General features: G+C 37.0%; 1 long non-coding RNA gene across 10 annotated transcripts in view; it reads left to right on the top strand.

Moving 5' to 3' along the window:
* Window positions 1-20,034, top strand: part of LOC118353264 (uncharacterized) — an 81,025-nt gene that overhangs the window by 15,827 nt on the left and 45,164 nt on the right. For 7 of the 10 annotated variants that reach the window (XR_007408112.1, XR_007408111.1, XR_007408108.1 and 4 more), the window contains 2 exons: window positions 2,588-3,065; window positions 7,996-8,113. This is a non-coding gene — a long non-coding RNA (uncharacterized LOC118353264). The remainder of the gene's footprint in view (window positions 1-2,587; window positions 3,066-7,995; window positions 8,114-20,034) is intronic. The other 3 variants (XR_007408110.1, XR_007408113.1, XR_007408106.1) reach the window with 1 other exon arrangement.

The following is a 20,034-nucleotide window of genomic DNA, read 5'->3' as shown; positions in this document are numbered from 1 at the left end:
CTACACCATTTTACCTTCCTATAAATGATACATGAGGGTTTAAATTTTTCCACATGCTCACCAACATTTGTGATTATCTGTCTTTAAATTTTCCCATCCTAGTAGGTGAGTAATGGTATCTCACTATTTGATTATTTGTAGATACCTAATGACTAATGATACCAAACATCTTTTTATTAGCTTATTGGTTATTTGTATATCCTCTATGATTATCTTTTTATTGTTGAGTTGTAGGTCTGGATATACTGTATTATATTATATTATATTATATTATATTATATTATATTATATATTCTGGATATAAGTCCTTTTTCAGATATATGATTTGCAAATATTTTCTCCCATTCTGTGGATAGTCTTTTTACTTCTTGTCTTTTCACTTTTACTTTCTTTTGCTTCTAAAAGTACAGAAGTTTTAAAATCTGATTAAGTATGATCTATTTTTGTTATTGTTGCTTGTGCTTTCAGTGTCCTGAGGAACCATTATTTAATCCAATGTCACAAAAATTTACTTTTATATTTCTTCTAAGAATTTTAGAGTTTTTCTCTTTCCTCATTTGAATTGTCCTGATGCTCTTGTTAAAAATCAACTGATCATAAATATAAGGCACTATCTCTAGATTCTCAAATTTGTTCCACTGATCTATATGTCTTGCTTATAACAATACATACTATCTTGATTACTGTAGCATTGTAGTGGGATTTTGAAATCAGGACATGTGAATTTTCCCACTTTGTTCTTTTTCAATATTGTTTTGGTTATTCTGGATTCCTTGCATTTCCATAGGAATATTAGAATCAACTACCAATTTGTGCAAAAAAGTGATCTGGGATTTTGGTAGAAGTTTCATTGAGTCTGTAGCTTAGTTTGGGAGATATTTCCCTCCTAATATTTGATCTATGAATTTAATAACTAAAACGTCTTTTCATTTATTTAGATTCTCTTTAATTTCTTTTAATAATATTTAACAAGTCTTGTACTTCTTTTGTTAAATTCTTTCCTAAGTATTTTATTCTTTTTAATATTATTAAAAATGGAACTGTTTTCTTAATTTTATTTTTAGATTTTTCATTGCTAGTCTATAAAAATAGAACTGATTTTTGTATATTGACTTAGTATCCTGCAACTTTGCTGAACTTGTTATTAGTTCTAATGGTATTTTGGTGGATTACTTAGGTTTTTCATTATGCAAGATCATGTCATCTGTGACTAGAGATAGTTTTACCTCTTCCTTTTCAATCTGGCTGTATTTTATTTATTCTTTTTTGCCTAGTTTTTCCACTAAAATCTCTAGTGCTACAATGATTAGAAGTGATAAGTGGATGTTATTGTCTTACTTTCAACTTAGGAAGGAAGCTTTTGACCATTAAGTATGATGTTATTATCTATGGGTGTTCATAGATGCTCTTTATCAGGTTGGAGAAATTCTCTTCTATTCCTCGTATGTTGAATGTCTTTATCATGAAGTGCTGCTAGATTTTGCCAAGTGATGTTTTTGTGCATATTATCCTTTTTTTCTTATATGTTATTTATTTTAGAGAGGGAGAAAGCATGGAGGGGGGCAGGAGGAGAGGGAGAGAGAGAATCCCAAGCAGGTTCCACGCCCAGTGCAGACACTTAACCAATTGAGACATCCAGGCTCCCCCCTTTATGTTATTAATAAGGTGCCTTGATATTCATATGCTGAAATGACCTTCCATACCTGGGATAAATCTCATTTGGTCATGGTGTATGATTCTTTTTATGTTTTAGAGTCCTTCATTCTTTTGTATCTTCCACATTTTTTCTCTATTGATTTATGATTTATTTTCTTTAGCTAATAAATGTGCTCAATTTTTTTTCAATAATAACAGAGAACCAAATAAACTTGCTTCGTGGGTCCTATGCTCCCAAGCCACTGTCCCATTTCTTTACTCCATTTTTATTCAAGTTCTGGAAACAGTTTTCCTCCTGTTAGCTTAATACTGATTCATAAATTTTTTAAAAAGATTTTATTTATTTATTCATGAGAGACACAGAGAGAGAGAGAGAGAGAGAGAGAGAGAGAGAGAGGCAGAGACATAGAGGGAGAAGCAGGCTCCCCTCAGAGAGCCTGATGTGGGACTCGATCCCTAAACTCCAGGATCATGCCCTGAGCCGACAGCAGAGCTTAACCACTGAGCCATCCAGGCATCCCGCTGATTGATGATATTTAACCATAATGAATTGATAATTTAACCATAATGAAAACTTGTTTCATTAAGATCATGAAGGCCTTTCCAACTACCAAAGTTCAAGAACACTTTTCAGTTCTTACTTTATTAGATTTATGTATCATTCTACAGTTCGTTTCCTATTTCCTTCTTTTTTGAAACTTTCAAATCCCTGGTTTTCTTTCTATCTTTTTTTATTACAATTTCCTGCTTTCCTTTGTGGGCATTCCCCCACCCCACCCCCAACATCTATAAAATACTGGTATTCCTTAAGGTTCTGTCTTTGGCATACGTCTCCTCTTACTTTATACCTTGTCTGGGAAATCTCACAGATGCTCATCATTTTTATTATCATCTGCATACTGATGAATAATGAATTGTTACCTTTTCTCAGATCCAGCCAGGTATGTCTGAACAGCTGGACATCACCATTTGAAAGTGCCACAAGCTTGTTAAATCCAAGAAGTCAAAATAAAACTCTGAAGCCTTCTTATCCTGCTCAACTTGTTCTTCAAGCTTGAAGTAAATTTCTGGGATTTAGGAAAATTTAAGCAGCTTTCTAGGTGAGGTGAAAATTGCCTCAGTTTACCAAGGCAGATTGGCAATCCTGCCTTTTCATTGCTGTGAGATGCTATGTACTAGGAAAAGATAATTCAACTTTTACCCCACCCTCAGAGAACTTTTAGTCTTAACTAAGAGACAGGAACAGACACATATGACTGTAATCCAAGGCAGGTTGAGAAAAGCATGATGGTGGAAAAAAAATGATGATAGGAACTCGACGGAGAATGAACTTGATTCTGCCTGGGAAGATGGTATATTTGAAGGGAGAGATCTCCCAGAGATGATGACTTTTGAACTAGGACAGGAAGGTGAGTGGGACTTAGATAAGGCAGGGTGACAACTGGCTGAGCTGTCATGGGGGTAAAGCCATGTATAGGGAGGAGCATATGGTTTGGTGTATCTGGCAGGAGATTGGAGGGAAGTAGCAGGTGTTCAGGTTGAGACCAGAATTTGAAGTGCCTTAAATGCTACTATGGAGAATTCATAGAATAACTCTGTTATATATTAAAAATAAAGAGACAATGAAGTAGCATCTGACATAAAGTTTGGCAACAATTCTGCAGGGGCTCTTCTTCCTACACTCCTCTGGCTTTGTCCCTTGCCAAAACTGAAATGTGTGTCACTGTGTCCTGAAGGCAGGGGAAAAAGTATATATTAAGCAAACAGGAAAAAAGAGGCACAAACAAAAACCCACCAACAGCCATACATGGCAGGTGTACAGACTCTTCCCCACTCAACAGCCCTCCCCCACCCTGCCATCCTGCAGCGTTGCTGAGGTCAGAGTAGGAGTTAGGCGAAGTGGAGCATCCTCAGGGTACAGAACGTAAACTTCGTAACCTGCCCCATGGCTTCCTCTCCAACTCCTTAATAGGGAGAAATTTCTCCCTCCTCTCCTTTCATAAGGTGTTCTGGTTATCTGTGAAGTTCTCATGGCATTTGTTCCTAGGCTACCTGTGAAATCCAAGGGCAGGACTTTGTTATCCATTGCTGTACTCCTCATGGTGGTCAGTGCAGAACCCTGCTCATCTAGGTGCTTTAGGGCAGTGATCTGCAAAATGTGAGCAGCCTGGGGAGATGTAAAGAACATTTTGGAAAAAAAAAAAAAAAAAAAAAAAGAACATTTTGGAGAGAAGAAAATATTAGAGCCTCATTTACGCTTATCTTTAAATCAATATAAGAAATAAGGCTTTATTATTCTTGAATGTATAGACTGACAGAATAATTTATATTATTCATATAAATATAAATAAATATATCGGGATGAATGTTTAAAATTTTTTGTTGTAAGAGTTGATTAAAAAATATCGCAGTTTATGCTGTATGTGCTAAATTAATGATTGTTGCGCGAAGTAACTCCAAAATATTTGGTGATAAGTAAGAAAATTCATTACCAAAGAAAAAGCTAGATCACTAATTTATCCATTTATTCATGCCAACAAACAAATACAAATATTAAATAGTGCCTTGTATGTGCCAGGCAATGTGCTAGGCTCTGTGGGTTGTTTTGTTCAAAGATGAATATAATGTAAGTAGGGGGATTTGTTTTCAAAGATTTTATGCGTTTATTCATGAGAGACACACAGAGAGAGGCAGAGACACAGGCAGAGGGAGAAGCAGGCTCCATGCAAGGAGCCCAGAGGGAGACTCCATCCCAGGTCCCCAGGATCATGCCCCGGGCTGAAGGTGGTGCTAAACTACTGAGCCACCCAGGCTGCCCAAGTAGGGGGACTCTGAAGAAATTTTACCTCCACATAATATAATAGCAGCATGTGAGCAAGGTTATAGGGGGAGTATATGGGGTAATGAGCACCCTCATTGTCTCCTGGGAGCTAGAGCATTTGGGTACCACTTTTCTGAAGGAGATTTTGACAAACACGTCAAAGACCTTTAAAAAGTTCATACCTTGACCCAACAAATTCACTTCTAAAAATTTATCTAAAGTATAATTAAGGATTTGTACAAATATTTAATTGCAATAATGATTATCACAGTATGATTTCTAATATTGCAAACTGAACAATGCCCAAATTTTCAGCAACATGGGATTGCTTACATAATATGTATTATTTCCATTCAATGAAATACAACCCAACCATTAAAAACTGATATGCAGATACACACTTAATTACTCTGCAACTTATTTACAATGTTTTAAAATTAAAATTTTATACAGTGTTATCTAATACAGAATTATTCTATTAATGTACACGCATATAGGAAAATATTTGCCAAGTGTGCTAAGACCTTTCTTCAGTATTAGTTTTTAAGGCCACATATTGTAAAGTATAGTTCTATGATTTCTAACCATGTCTAATGTAACACTACAGGAATCCGGACAGACAGTTCTGTAGCTTCAAAACAAACAAGCAAACAAACAAACAAACAAACACTCTTGTGCTGTTCTTTGGGGCTACACTCAAATCTGTGGCAACCACTAATGTGTTCTCTCTTCCTAGTTTGGCCTTTTCCAGAATGTCATATAAATGGAATCATATAGGATGTGACTTTTAAAAATGGATTTCTTTCATTTAGCACGATGCCTTTAAGGTGTGGTGCTAATAGTTTCTTTCTTTTATTGTTGAGTAGTATTCCATTGTATGGCTGTGCCACAGTGGTTTATTCATGCTTCTGATGAAGAATATTGGGCTATTTTCACTTTGGGTGCACTATAAAGAGAGCTGCCATAAGTGTTTGTGTACAGATTCTTCAGTAAACATATGTTTTGTTAGGTCATATGGTAAGTGTATGTTTTTCTTTATAAGAACCTACCAAACTGTTTTACAGTGTTTTACCTTTATATTTCCCTACTCCAAAGTATGAGTGGTAACGAGTATGAGTTATTGTCAGATTGTTTTTATCTATTTTAGCCATTCTAATAGATATATAGTGGCATCTTAATCCTGATTTTCATTATCATTTCCTAATGGCTAATGATGTTGAACATTTCCTTATGTGCTTATTTGCCATCTATATATCCTCCATGATGAGGTGTCTATACAAATCTTTTATCCACTTTGAAAAATTGGATGGTGTATTTTCTTATGGTTTATTATTAAGAACTCTTTATACATTCTACACACAAATCCTTTGTCAGATATATTATTTAAATTATATCCTCCCAGTCTTTACCTTGTCTTTCTCTTAATAATATGTTTCATTAAAAAAAGTTTTTATTTTTAGGAAGTCTAATCAATGTACCATTTTTTTCTTTTATGTATTTTGCTTTTAGTGTCATAATTAAGAAATCTTTGCCTACCCCTTGTTCATGAAGATTCTATCTTATTTCACTTATAAAAGCATTACAATTTTACATTTTGTATTTATATCTGAAATCCATTTTCAGCTATTTTTTTTCCTGTAAGATGTGAGGTTTAGGTTGAGTAGTTCATATTTTCGCATATAGATGTTCAATGATTCCAACATGAGTTTTTGAAAGTAAATTAAATTGCCCTTGTGTCTCTATAAAAAATCAATTAGCCATATTTGTGTGAGTCTATTAATGGCCTCCCTATTCTATTCCAATGATCTCTGTGTCTATCCTTTTGCCAATGCCACACTGTCTGATTATTTTATAGTAGATCTTGAAATCAAGTAGAGTGAATCCTTTTATTTTATTCTTTTTCAAATTAGTTTTGGTTATTCTAGTTCCTTTGCCTTTCCATATAAACTTTATAATAAGCTTCTTTGTATCTACAAAAAAAAAAAAAAACCTTGCTTGGATTTGGATTGGAATTTTATTAACTTTGTATTTTAGTTCATAAAGAATTAACATCTTAACTATATTGAGTCTTCCAATCCATGAATATGGTATATTTCCTCATTGGTATTAAGTTTCAACCAAGTTTGGGGGTTAGATTATGTTTGTTTTCTTTTTGCTTATTTGCTTACTTTAATAATGTCTCACTCTTAAAATTTGTTGTTATTTTTAATCTAAAAATTGAAAGGCCTTTCCATAGACAATGGACAGGGCAGATCAGGAAAAGAATGGACTAGAGATCAGAGATGATGATCGTAGTAAGCTGGAGGCAGACCCAGCTGTCGGTCGGTGATGAATTTCAGTAGATAGACATAGGCATCTAGGGAGTATGGTGAAAGGTGGCTGTAGTTCAAAATCAGGAAGGACCAAGGAATGGTGGAGGTTCCAGCAGAAAATCTACCAGTGATGAGACAATGTTTCATGTAGATTCAGGCAGGGTCTGAGCAACATAAGAGGTCAGGAAGTATGGTCCTGGCTATTGGGATACTGGAGGGGAACATTCAGCCTCTAGTTGGAGTGGAGACAGTTGGTAAGGATATGGGATAGATAACAAGTCCCCCAGATACTAAAACTGGAGTGCACATGCGTGACTATGGGAGGGAAACAAGGTGGTGATCCAAATATGGATTCCTATCACTGTGGGAGGATTGGCCAGGTATACTAAGTTCTGAGTCTTTTGAGAATCTGGAATAAGGCCCCTGAAATTTTATTTGACTAAGTCCAAAATTGGTCCTAGGAATGGTACAGTGTTGATTCCAAAGGTGAAATTTGAGTGGCCTCAGTTGTGAAAAGAGGAGGAATGTTGGGGTAGGAAGCCAGGTGGAGCATTGCTCATTTGTTCACTTATTCACCCAACATTTACTACATGAAAGGCATTCTTACATTATTGCTACAATCCGTGGCAATGCTGTCTACTCGTGGAATGAGTAGATAGTATGCCTACACACGCTTGAACACACCCACTCATTCATACACGCATGTGCTCATGTACACATGCATGGGTGATTGCACAGGAGGAATGGCAAGCACTGGCCAAATGCCAGCTGGGAAACCCACAGTACTGAGCCTCAGGCACTGGGAGCCCCATGGATCAGTTCACAAGGTAGCCGCTAACATCAAAGAGTGTCGGGATTGTTCCAGAACTGGGACAAAGGGTAGCTGTGACCCTGAGGTCTTGTGACACCAGAGAATAAGTTGATGCATTTCCTTGGGACTGAAAAAAATTCTAGATGGTATTTGAACAGCTGAAGCTAAGGACACGATGAATTGGCCAAAGAGGGAAAGGGACCTACGAAAAACATTTAAATAGTTCTTGATTTAGGTAACAGTGTAAGTGGGGTTATGTTTTTTTCCAGCAGGGAAGGAGATTAGCAGCTACTTTTTAGCATCTAAAAACATAAAGACAGCCAATCTCTCGAACTTGAACTTGCTTATTATAAGCCCTTATCATAAACCATCGTTCTCTCTGTATTGATTTCTAGCCAACGATTAACCAGATGTGACCTTAGAGCCTTGATAATAGCTGGGGAACTCACTCAACAGAGGGAAGCCTGCTAATTTATGAACAAAGCATGTATTGACAGACCCCCTCAGCCTTCGGTGAGTACTTTTCCATCCAGGTGGTATAAGAAGTCACAAACACAGAGCTCTGATGAGTCCTTGAATGTGAGCTTGTGCTGACTATCTGGAAGGATGAGGTGGTCTAAACCTGACTGGAAATTATTGGACACAAAAATCATGAAACCAGCCACCTGCTGTGGAACGTTGAAATTCAGTGTCCCTGTCTTTACTTGATAAGATTACTACTAATGATACCATTCACTTGTGTATACATTACACTTTATAAAAATTTTTAATATCCATTATCATGGCAATATTTTTTCTGTATGATTCTATTTATATAAAGTTCAAAAATAAACCCAAGCAAACTATAGTGTGTAGTGATGCATACTTATGTGGTAAAACCATACAGCAAATCAAGGAAATGATCACAATAAAATTAGGGGGGCAGTGACTCTAGAGAGAGAAAGAAAGCAGGTGTGATAGGGAAAGGGCATATGCAGTCCTTTGGGGTGTTGGTCATTTCTTTCCATAAGTGGAACTTCCTCAGGGATTCACTTTGCAATGTTTTGTTAAACTGTACACTTATGACCCATGCACTTTGTGCACTAATGTGTGCTTTATTTTACACACATCAAACAAATAAAAACTCAAGAAAGAAAAGAAGTCAGTTCCTTCCTTTGTGTCATTTGAACCATAATTGGTTGTTAGTTATTGGGAGTCTAGGCTAGAGTTGGCTAAAGCTATGCAATGTATAAGGTGGGACTGCCTTGGGAGTATTGTGCATAAACTGACCATATTCCTTTAAAAAAACTCACTGTAGTGAGAGTGAGAAGCTCGTATTAAAAACATCTTAACAGTATATTGTGATTCCGTTTTCATTTTAATAGTTCTTCTACAACACAATTTTTAAGGCCCGTGCAATGTAACACTGTGTAAGTGAATGTATCATGTTTCTTAAATATTTATATATTTAAATATTTATAAATGAATAAATTTAAATATTTATATGTATAGTTCCTGTCTAAGAGTCCCATGGAGGGACAAAGAGGCTTGCTCAGAGTCACCAGATAATGTCAGAGTTAGAGTGTGATCTCAGGGGTTCTACATCTGATACTCCACATCTAATGCTCTTGGGTGATGACAATGTTCCATTTCTAGCTTAAAAATTCCCCACATCTGTTTATTTCAGATCTGAGCTGGATATCTTGGCTAATTGTGGAATTGCCGATTGGTTTTCAAACTTGCTTTAAAAGTTGAAGATTGTTTGGCTCTGTAATAGTTAGAAATGTCAAAGAAAGTTTCACTTGGCATTGTGAGTTAAGCCTGGAAACTAGGAAAAATGTGCCTGATTTCCTAGTAACAACAGCATCTTGAAAAATTAGACTCTCTTTTACATATAAGATTCAATATCATTGTAATATTTTTGTACATCAAACATATTATGAGTTCGCTATAAAACATTTAGAAAAATTCAGGACGGATAAAGAGGAAATAATAACCATCCATAATCCCAACTTGGAGACATAAACGTTGTTACACTTTCATATGTTTTTTTGGTATGTTTGTTTAAAAAGTGTTTGCAAAACTGATATCCTAAAAATATGGTTTTGAAACTTGTATTAAAAACATCTTAACAGTATATTGTGATTCCGTTTTCATTTTAATAATTCTTCTACAACACAATTTTTAAGGCCCATGCAATGTAACGTTGTGTAAGTGAATGTATCATGTTTCTTAAAAAGCCAATTTCCTTTTATTGGCTATTTGGGTTTTTCAATTACTGCTATTGTAAATAATGTTGCAATAAGCATCTTTGTAAATAAATCTTTGCACACACCCAGTATTATTTCCTTAGAATAAATTCCTAGAAGTGAAATCACTGGGTCTAGGTCAAAGGGTATGCACACTTTAAAGGCTTTTGTTATGTTTGCCAAATTGTGTTTCAGAAAGATAGTCTAAATTTATGCTCCCACAAGGAGTGTATAAAAGTGTTTTCCGCAGCCATGCCAATGTTAGATATTCTAATTTAAAATGTAAAAAAGAGAGAGAGAGATTTTTTTTCCTAGTAAGGTTCTAGTTTTTTAGTGTTTTTTAGCCCTCATGCTGCTTTGATTCTTTTAGATCTTCAAGTAAAATTGTGTATTACCTCTTCTGTAAGAGTCCTGATGATCAAATAGGACTAAGCAACACCATGCGTATGTATGCGTTTAAAACTTTCCACTTAAACCATGAAGGGAATCCATTATTAAGAAAAAGGAGAATAGATTTTTGTCTATGTTAACACTACAGCTCTCAACTGAGTCGCTTATTTACCTAACTAATGCCCCATTAGGCGTTCCAAGTACATTCACATATTGTTAAAATACCTAACGATCATTCATAGAAATGAGAAGTCAAACAAGCCCAGTGTATCAATTTGCCAAATCCAACAAGCTCCTTGGCAGTGTGCTTACAAGACCCTATGGGGGACAGCAGGCATGAATAGGTTAGACAGCCCATTAGCTTATGAAAAGAGCTGTCGATGCAATCATAATCTATTTGCCTGCATTTCACTGACATTTTTTCTGAGCTTATGGTGATAGAAAGCTATTTCCCACATTCCTACTCAGGCACTCAGCAGAACAACGGACAGGTTAAATCCCAATAAAACAAATATTGCTGTGATGCAAATCTTTCTATAACTGAAAGAATGTTAGGCCCCAGGTGGAATTCCATTTATTTCAAATATTTTTTTGATGTCATAAAATCCTAACACAACAAAATAATTGGGACAATGCTTGGGCCTACATTCTATTGGGATTTGACTTATTAGTGATAGTTTGATTAACATGGCTTCTGGAAAGAAATCTCCTTTGATTAAAACAGCAGCCTGGGGGAAGAGCAGCTAGGGAGAAGTATGGACTTGTTCTTAGTTATTGCAGAACTCTAGAGGGTTTCAGAACTGAGGTCAGTGGGTAGAAGTAACAGAGAGTCTGATTATAGATAATCTTAAGGAATAAATTTCTAACAATCAGAGTTGTGCCAAGAATGGCTGCCTTGTGAGTTGGGAAATGCTTTTCTACCCATAATGGTCCAAGCTCCCACTGGAGGAGTAGTCAGGAATGCCAAGGAGGTGTTTCCTTTACTGTGGGGCCCAGAGTCTGTGTTGTCAGAGGAAATCGCAATGGACATATTTGGGGTGGGTTGTCTACCAATGGCTGTTTATTAGTAACAAGAAACATGAGAAAATCCAAGCTAATATTTTTCAAATAGCTTATTCTTCATTTTGTTTGTGAATAGTATGCTAGTCAAATACAGATCGCAGAGATGAAGACCATCATGATCTGAGTTAGGTCATAGTGCCATGTTAGATTATTCCCCCAAATCTCAAAGGTATCAGAGTCTTTTTTCTTTCTCGCAAAAAGCTTCATTGAAGGCCAGATGGTTCTCCAAGGCAGCTCCCTTTATTTTTTTTATAAATTTATTTTTTATTGGTGTTCAATTTGCCAACATATAGCATAACACCCAGTGCTCATCCCATCAAGTGCCCCACTCAGTACCCGTCACCCAATCACCCCCACCCCCCACCCACCTCCCTTTCTACCACCCCTAGTTCGTTTCCCAGAGTTAGGAGTCTCTTATGTGCTGTCTCCCTTTCTGATATTGCCCACTCATTTTTTTCTCCTTTCCCCTTTATTCCCTTTCACTATTTTTTATATTCCCCAAATGAATGAGACCATATAATGTTTGTCCTTCTCTGATTGACTTACTTCACTCAGCATAATACCCTCTAGTTCCATCCACGCCGAAGCAAATGGTGGGTATTTGTCATTTCTAATGGCTGAGGAATATTCCACTGTATACATAGACCACAGCTTCCTTATCCATTCATCTTTCGATGGACACTGAGGCTCCTTCCACAGTTTGGCTATTGTGGACATTAAGGCAGCTCTCTTTCAAAGAGCGGCTTAGAAATCTGGTCTACTTTAACTTTGTGCCTCCCTTCTTTTAAGAGGTGTTGTCCGGGGCCTCTGTGATGAGGGAAGACAAAGCCTGGAAGGTTCGCATAAACGCCTCTGTGCTTCCACTTATGCTGCTTCCATTTACTACTGTCCACTGGTCAGAATTACATAGTCACCCAGCCTCCTGTGACTGGGTGACTCCTGTGACTAATGTCCTCCTGTGTCTCTAGGAAGAGATAAGGGAAATAGTCCTTATGAACCCATAGCATTATTTTTTTTCACCAAGGTGCCATAGATTTTCTTTAGTTTGTTATTTATTTATTTATTTATTTATTTATTTATTTATTATTTTTAAAGCTTTTGTTTATTTATTCATGAGACACACACACACACACACAGAGGCAGAGATACAGGCAGAGGGAGAAGCAGGCTCCATGCAGGGAGCCCGATGTGGGACTCAATCCCAGGACTCCAGGATCAAGCCCTGGGCCGAAGACAGGTGCTGAATCACTGAGCCACCCAAGTGGCTTAGTTTTATATTTTCTTTAGTTTTATATTTTACTTTGAAGGATACATATTTTCTTTATCCTATCATAGAACAAACTGAAGCATGACTTATACTTTACCGCAGAGACAACTGATTTTATGTAGCTTTATGTAGAAGTTTGGGTGTGTGTATTCTCCATGTACATCTGTACCCTCTCCTGATGCTGTATTTATTTGGAGTAAAGTTATCGAAGATGGTTTCTGAGTCTCTTGTATAATTCTAATATTTTTCTGACTTTCACCTCTGGGTCCTTCTCTCCTGGGTCTCCTGAACAGTCGCTGTTGAGGAAGAGGAGTGTGCTAGTTTGCTAGGGTCATTGTAACAAGGCACCACAGACTGGAGGGCTTATACAACAGAAGCTTATTGTCTCACTGCTCTGAAGGCTAGAAGTCTGAGATCAGAGTGTTCCTTCTGAGGCTGTCAGGGAGAATCTGTTCCATGGCTCTCTCCTAGCCTCTGGCGATTTACTGGCAGTCTTTGGCATTCCTTGGCTTGAAAAAGCATCGTCCTGATCTCTGCCCTCATGTTGACCTGGCATTCTGCTTGTATGTGTGTCTCTATCCGTGTCCAAATTTCTCCTTTTGATGAGGACACCAATCATATTGGTTAGGGACCACCTTCATGACTCAGCTTCAACTGGATGACCTCTGTAAAGACTCTATCTCCAAAGAAGGTCACATTTTGAGGCAAGAGACCTGAGTTTCGACCAACTTTCCTTTTTTGAGCCTCTGTGCTTTGATCTTTTAGTAGAGGGGGTTGGGCTGGTGAACTTTGAAGTTCTAGCCTGTTCTGAGACTCTGCTATACACTTGGTGACACGGTAAGGTATAAGGGCATCATGTTAGAAGAACCCATGACTAGAAGGGTCTGTGTGGCTTTCTGGGTCCCTAACCTCCTAATACGACATGGCTTAGGTGCAAGGAAAAGAGGCCATACATTGTAGTTTATGTGTTGAGGGTCTTATTTTGGCAGGTGGGTTTGAATGCAGGCTCTCTTTTCTTTCACACACATATACATATATGCACAGCTTTTTTTGTTGGATAGGGGCGGGAGATATTTTTAATAGCAGAGTTTTTTTACCCCCTCTTTTTTTTTTTTCCTGGAAAAAGATGAAATCATCCATTTATTCTGGACCAATTACAAGCACTAGAAAGCACAGGAGGAACAGAAAGCCTGATCACAAATAAATACACACTGGGGGAGGGGGTATAGAGGAAACTGTTATTGATTGGCCTTGTAAAATCTGCTGCTGAATCGATAGCAATTTCTGGAAATGCCAGACATTTATTTTGTGTGGCTTGAACAGCGGAGATAATAATAAACATACTTATGAAGTGAGTCTCTTGACACTATTTCCTTGAGCCCCTTATAATAACACACATACATAATGGGTACGATAGCTATACAAGCCATAGTGAACAGACTTCAGATTTACAGCCCTGTTGCCCACTGCCAGCCTCCCCTCCACGCCCAACATAGCATTCAAATAAGTCTCTTAAAAAAGCGCGGAAAATAGAGCTGCATGAAGAGATGGGAGAGGTGTCCTTAGTTGTGGAAAAGCAGGCCTAGGCTTGTTCTGAGGCTCAAGGAAGAAAGCCAGGTGCTGAAACTGCTGGACCCTGCCTGACCATTAGGAATTTCTGGACCTGCCCTCTCACCTGTGCTATATACACAGCCCCTCTCTGAGCTCTGTTCTTTCTTTCTTTCTTTCTTTCTTTCGTTCTTTCTTTCTTTCCTTTTCTTTTTCTTCTTTTTTTTCTTCTTTCTTTTTCTTTCTTCTTTCTTTCTTTCTTTCCTTTCTCTCCTTCCTCCTTTCCTTTCTTTCTTTCTTTCTTTCTTTCTTTCTTCTTTTCTGCTTTCTTTTGTGTCTTTTCTTTCTTTTCTTTTTCTTTCTTTCCTTTCTTTCTTTCCTTCTTCTCATTCCTTCCTTCCTTCCTTCCTTCCTTTCTTTCTTTCTTTCTTTCTTTATTGCTTTCTTTCTTTCTTGCTTTCTTTTTCCTCCTTCCTTCCTTCCCTTCCTTCCCTTCCTTCCCTTCCTTCCTTCCTTCCTTTCTTTCTTTCTTTCTTTCTTTCTTCTTTCTTTCTTTCTTTCTTTCTCCTTCCTTCCTTCCTTCCTTTCTTTCTTTCTTTCTTTCTTTCTTTCTTTCTTTCTTTCTTTCTTTCTTCTTTCTTTTTCCTACTGGAGTTCAATTTGCCAACATATAGCATAACACCCTGTGCTCATCCCATCAAGTGTCCCCCTCAGTACCCGTCACCCAGTCACCCCCACCCCCTGCCCACCTCCCTTTCCACCACCCCTTGTTCGTTTCCCAGAGTTAGGAGTCTCTCATGTTCTGTCTCCCTCTCTGATATTTCCCACTTATTTTCTCTCCTTTCCCCTTTGTTCCCTTTCACTATTTTTTATATTCCCCAAATGAATGAGACCATATAATGTTTGTCCTGGAGGGTATTATGCTGAGTGAAATAAGTCATTGTTTCTTTCTAATAATGGGCAGCTTACCTTATGTGGCTGCTCCCTCATCCCCAACTGTCATCTGTGGACAGTCCCTACTCCTTGTGCAAGGACATTTGATGACCTTATCAGGGCCATTCTGTCTGAGAGAAGGCTCAGGGGTCTTAAGTTATAGGAATTGGGAAGTTACTAAATGTCCTTCAGCATACTCAAAATAGCTACCATTTATCCAGTGCCAATTATGTGCTATGTATTTCACACTCATTGCTTCATCTATTTCTCACTGCAAACTTTGGAGTTATTATCATTTTTTAAACAATTTTTTGGTAAGAAACTGAGGCTCATCAAAGTTAAATAAGTTACCCCACTCATGAAGCTATTATAAAACAGCTAGATTTGAACTCAGATCTAATGCTAGACTTTATATTCTTTCTGTTCTGCTTTTGCCTGCTTATTGTCAGCTGGCAGAGGGAATTTTAACATGCAGAGGGCCTTGAATGCCTGATGAAGGTATGTCACATTATTTATGTACATTAGGGATTGTGTGAAGGTTTCTTGGAAAATATAAATGGTACAATCAAAGCTAAGTTTTAGGGAGGTCACTTTGTTGCTGTATTTAGGACAGACAGATGCAGGGAAACAGACTAAGGGATCCTATGAGAGGATACAACAGCAGATGTGATAGGAGGCTCAAACTAGGAGAGGGACCATGGGATCACCAAGAGTTGGATCTTGACAGAAAGAAGACTGGAGGATGTTTCCCCTTCTCTCTAGTTTGTCTCATCCCTACCTCTGCCTCCTTTCCCAGCCACTTTACCTGCTCCTATTTTGGGATGGTGGGAGGATTCCCTGAAGAATATTCATTCCCAGCCTGGGCCTCCTGATGCAAAGTCATTCTCAATAATACTGTTGGATACAGATGCCCGCTGAGCTGGGAATAGATGGAGATCACTTTTCCATCTCACTTCCTTAATACATCTCCATTTTGTGTGGTGCTGCTAAGGAGAATTTGAACTACTAATTTGGATGGCAAGAGAAGGTGTTCTTTTTGTAAATTGGTAGATTTCCAGATCCCTGGCTATGCCCCTTCTCTTCATAATGAACCTGTAGTTTTGTGAGACAGTCTTCAGGACTCTGAAAAACACAGTGTGTCTTTCCCTTGAGATCTGAATTGGTGTTGAGAGTGACTCTTTCCTTCTAAATACTCAAGAGACTCCCTTTAAATACTCAAGAGACTAGCTCTCTCAAATGTTAGGTCAATCCCTGTTTCAGAAAAGCAGCTGGGAAGGGCACCTGACTGGCTCAGTCAGTAGAGCATTTGACCCTTGATCTAGAGGTTGCTAGTTCAAGTCCCAGACTGGGTGTAGATATTACCTAAAAAAATAAATTTAAATGTATAAATAAATAAGTGTATGTCTCAGAAAAATAGCTACGAAATAGCTCTCTAAAAACCTGAAAGTAAGAGACTTCTTGGGTATACTCTCATGTGAGGACCCACAAGAGTTAATTTCTTAGATGATCTTTATGCATGTATTTTGTGCCATTCCCCATGCCAGGGCCTATGGAGGAAACCAAGAAGAATTGTACAGGGTTTCATCCCTTAAAGACTTTATAGCTTATAGGGGTAATGTTCACAAATAATATCTATACAAGGCAGTCCCTAGTTCACACCACAAAACTGCCACAGATAATAGAGGCCAGGAAAGTTCAAAGGGAAATAGAAAAGATAGACTTCAGTTTTTAGTGGCTCTTGAATGAGAAGGAATTAAAAATAAAACCTTAGGGTATTCCGGGTATAGAGAATGAAAATAGCAAGATGCGGCAATGAAAAAGCACGGAGTGTGTGGGGAATCCCAGAAGAATCCAATTCACTGAGATCCCAATTCATAAAGATCTACTTGGCCTCAGTGAAAAGGAGGGGTAGAAGATGGAAAAGGTGGATTAGAGAAAACTTTAAACACCAGGCATATAAAACAACTCTACACACAAAAATTTGACTTTGTGACATGGACCAATTCTTCAACAACTACCACAACTTAAACAGTAGATACAGATAACTTGAATAACCCTATAATTACTAAAGAAATTGCATTCATAATTTTTAAAACTCTCAAAAAGGAATATCTAGTGTTAGACGGTTTCACTGAAGAGTTCTTCCAAACATTTAAAGGAGAGTTAACACTAATCCTACACATCTCCTAGAAAATAGAAGAGAAAAGCATAATCCCCAGCTCATTTTATGAAGGTAGAATTACCTGATACTAAAACCACACAAACAGTGCAAATCACAACAACTACAGACTAATGGCTCTCACGAATATAGAGGGAAAATATTTATTAAAAAACATGAAATATTAAGTAGAATTCAACAATTATGAAAAAATTACATGCCTTGACCAAGTAAGGTTTATTCCAGAGATGCCAGACTGGTTCCAATACTACAGAGTTGGTTGCTGTTAATCTATCATATTCACTATCTAAAGAAGAAAGAACAAGTGATCATCTCAGTCAATGTAGAAAGAGCATATGACAAAATTCAATACTCATTTATGATAAAACTTTCAGAAATCTATGATTAGAGGAAAATATCACCTTGATAAAGAGGATTTACAAAATCCTACAACTACTCTTATACTTAATGGTGAAAGGCTGAAGCCTTTGTCCCTTAGATCAAGAATGAGGTGAGAATATTCACTCTCATCTCTTTTATTTGTATTGTTGGAAGTTCTAGAAAATGCAATACATCGGGAAAAGGAAATGAAAGGAAAAAAAGTTGAGAAAGAAAAAATGTATTTATAGATGACATGATTAGCTACATAGAAAATTACAAGGATTTGAAAACAAAACAAACTACCCCTCTTAGACTAATAAGTGAGTTCATTAAGGTTGTAAGATATAAAACAAACATACAAAAATCAATTGTATTTTTCTATACTAACAATGAACACATGGACATTGAAATTTGAAATCTAATATCACTTACCATCATTCAAAAAATAAAATATTTAGATGTAAATATAACAAAACATGTACAGGACTTATACTCTGAAAAGTATAAGATGCTGAAGAAAGAATCAAAGAATATCTACATAAATGAAGAGACATCCTACTTCTGTTCATTAATTAGAAGCCTCAAAGTAGTTGCACTAGTTTTCTATTTCTTCTATAAAAAATTACCACAAACTTAGTGGCTTAAAACAACCCAAATTTATTTTCTTATGGTTTTGGGTTTCAGAAGTCTAAGACTGGGTCTTACGAGGCTAACATCAAAGTATTGTCAGGGCTGGTTCCTTCCAGAAAACCCTGGGGGGAGAATTCACTTCCTTGCCTTGTCAGCTTCTAAAAGACACCAGCATTCCTTGGTTTATGGCCCCTTCCTCTATCTTCAAAGCCAGCAGCATATACCTTCCAATTCCTTTCTGTTCTCTGCTTGCATCATCACATGTCTCTTCCCCTGACTCTGATCCTTCTACCTCCTTGTGATTACATGGAGTCCATCTGGATAATTCACAAGAACCTTCCCACCTCCAGGTCTTTAATCACATTTGCAAAGCCATTTTTTTCATATAAAATAACATATTTATAGTTTCCAGGGATTGAGATGTAGGAATCTTTGAGGGGCTATTAGTCTGTCTACCATACTAGTAAGGCTGTCAATTTCCTCCAAACTGATGTACAGATTTATCACAATCCTTCTCAAAATTACAGTAAGATTTTTGGTATGTATCCATAAAATTATTCTAAAATTTATATGGGAAGGTAAAGAAACTTGAATAACTAAAACAATTTTGAAAAAAGAAGTATCAAGTCAGAAGAATCTCACCACCCCATTTCAAGACATGATACAGCTATAGTAAGCAAGACTGTGTGGTATTTGCAGAGAGATGGACACACAGATCAATAGAACAGAAGAGAGAGCCCAGAAATAGACTCACACAAATATGACCATCTGTTTCTTGACAAAAGTACAAAAACAATTCAATGGGGAAAAAGATAGACTTTTTCAACAAATGGTACTTGAGCAACTGGACATCCAAAGGCAAAAACAGAAAAAGAAATAAAAAAACAAACAAAAGAACAAACCTCAACTTAAGTCTCACACCTTATAAGGAAATTAACACAAAATAGACCATGGATTTAAATGTAGGACATGAAACTATAAAAACCTTTAGGAAAAAAATAGGAAATCTCCTAGATCTAGAACTAGTATCTAGAACTATATCTAGAACTAAGCAGAGTTCTTAGACTTGACACCAAAAGCAATAATCTATAAAAGAAAAAAATTGATAAGACTTCATCACATTTTAAAAAAATCGCTCCATAAAAAAAAAGTTCTACAGAAAGATTAAAAGGCAAACTACTCACTGGAAAGAAAATATTTGTCAGATAATGAAAAATATCTGCCAAAAAATTAAGATCTATATATAGATAGATAGTCTCTCTCTCTCTCTCTCTCTCTCTCTCTATCAAAGGTTAAAAACATCTAATTTGAAATCAGCAAGATACATGAGGTGACATTCTACCAAACTGTAGGTACAAATGGCATGTAAATGCATAGAAAGATATTCAGTAGCATTAGTGCTTAGGGAATTGAAAATTAAAAGCATATAAGATATCACTACACCTATTAGAATGGCTAGGATAAGGAAAGATAATAGCAACAACAAGATCTAGCAAGTATGCAGAGAAACTGGTTCACTGGTACATTATTGCTGGTGGGAATGTAAAGTGATATATAGTCTCTCTGGAAAACAATTTGGCAGTATCTTAAAAAAAAAAAAAAAAGTTAACAAGTAACACCATACTTGCAGCAACTGCACTCCAGAGCATTTATTCCAGAGAAATGAAGATTCACGTTCACACAAAATCCTGTACACAGGTATTTACAGCAGACTTGCTCATGACAGCTCCAAGCTTGAAACAACTCAAATGTCTTTTGGTGGGTGAATAAGCTGTGATGCACGGAATCATTACTCAGTAATAAAAGGGAACTAACTTGATACCTACACAACCTGAGT

The sequence above is a fragment of the Canis lupus genome, chromosome 34, assembly GCF_003254725.2.
Source record: "Canis lupus dingo isolate Sandy chromosome 34, ASM325472v2, whole genome shotgun sequence".
In the NCBI taxonomy this organism is placed as follows: Eukaryota; Metazoa; Chordata; class Mammalia; order Carnivora; family Canidae; genus Canis; species Canis lupus.
This window is presented reverse-complemented; position numbering and strand designations above follow the sequence as displayed.